Here is a 1,681-nt window from a genome sequence, read left to right on the forward strand (position 1 = left end):
ACTGCCTTCAAGACATGGAGAGGAACCATGCTTATCATAGGCCTCCATTCTTCACTGTGTGACTCGAGTGAACTCAATCTCCCCTGCTCTTTCTTGTTTTTAGACAAAGTAGAATGGATTCTAGACAATTGCTCCAGAACTTCTGTCATTCTGAAACATGGGAACCTAGCCTCAAATTCCCAAAGTCTCTGATCATCGTATTGCTGATCTCCAGCCTCCAGAATGCAGAATCCAGATTTCAAAGCCCAGAATCCAGAGCCAAGTCTTCAGGATCCAGAATAGAGGCTCCAGGTTCCCAGGCTCTGAATACATATTCTAGAGTTGAGACTCTAACTCCCAGAATTGTAGAAGCCAGGCCCAAGTCAGCTAGTCTTGACTTTTCATTACACAATGCAGATTTAAACTCAACTTCATGTCCCATAGTCTAACCATGAAACGTCAAAGTCTACACCCAGACAGTAGAACCCAGCCCTTAGAACTCAAAATCCAGAATCTGTAATTCAGACTCCATGTCCCAGGCTTCACACAGTAGTTGTAAAGGTTTTGGACCTAAAGCCTCAAATTCCAAACACCAGATGCCAGACTCCTAGTCCTAATTCTAGATTCAACAGTCCAGGATCCAGAATCTGTCACGCAAAGTCCAGACTTCAGGATTCAGATTCAAGTCCCCAAATGCTAGAACTCATATTCAAAATCCACACTGTCAACTTCAGGTCATGAACACCAAAATCTAGAATCATGAATCCAGAGTTCACGATCCAGGGTCTTACTCCAGGCACTAGAAGTATGACTGACTGGCTCTAGAATCCCATCTCCACAGTCCAGACTCCAAATGCCAGATTATATGCTCCAGACTCTGGGATCTGTATTTTGATCTCCTCCCATTCCCGACTCTGCTCTCCCACACTCTCCCCTGTGGAAAACTACCCCTTGGCGAGTAACTCCTACTTGTAGACTCAGACAAAAGCTTGAGCCTCATAAATGCCCATTAAGGACGGTCCCCCACCCCACTAGCCACCATAGCGTCCAGGCCTGTAAACTGGGCTCTCAGTCACCCACTACTCCGCCCTCCTGAGGGAGGTGGGGCTGAAAACTTATAAATTCAGACTTGCGGGTGTCTGCTCCCCTTCTGGAACCTACGCCGCCTCACATGCTACTGGAGGATCTGGAGGGGGTGAGATCATTCAGACAAGAGTGGGGGCTCAGGGGAGGGCATAGATCATGGGGATCATGGTCTGAGGGAAGAGGGGCCCTGCCCTGATCTTCGTGGACATGGGCCTGCCCTAGTCTGGGGGAGTCACAGGCTGCCTTAGTCTGGGGGAACATAAGGCACTCTGGTCTGAGGGGATGTGGACCACCCTTGTTTGGAGGGATATGGGACATCCTTTTGTGGGTACCTGTGGGGAACATGGGCAACCTTGTACTAGGGGAAGACACGAGCTATTCTGGTCTAGGGTGGGTGAATTTGGATCATTTTTGTGTGGGAGGGCCACTCAGGAGAAACTGAGTGTCAAAGGCAGCAGGTAAGGCCATTTGTTCTTGACTGAGGCCCCAAGTTAACCTAAACCAGGAAAACCTCCTAGAGACACCTGAAGGAGCACCAGTGAGGGTGGAGGATGGGACGGGGGGAGCCAGGAGGACATCCCAAAAGCTTGAAAACATTTGTACCAGAGCCAGAAAC

This window comes from Chrysochloris asiatica, unplaced genomic scaffold, assembly GCF_000296735.1.
Source record: "Chrysochloris asiatica unplaced genomic scaffold, ChrAsi1.0 scaffold00116, whole genome shotgun sequence".
In the NCBI taxonomy this organism is placed as follows: domain Eukaryota; kingdom Metazoa; phylum Chordata; class Mammalia; order Afrosoricida; family Chrysochloridae; genus Chrysochloris; species Chrysochloris asiatica.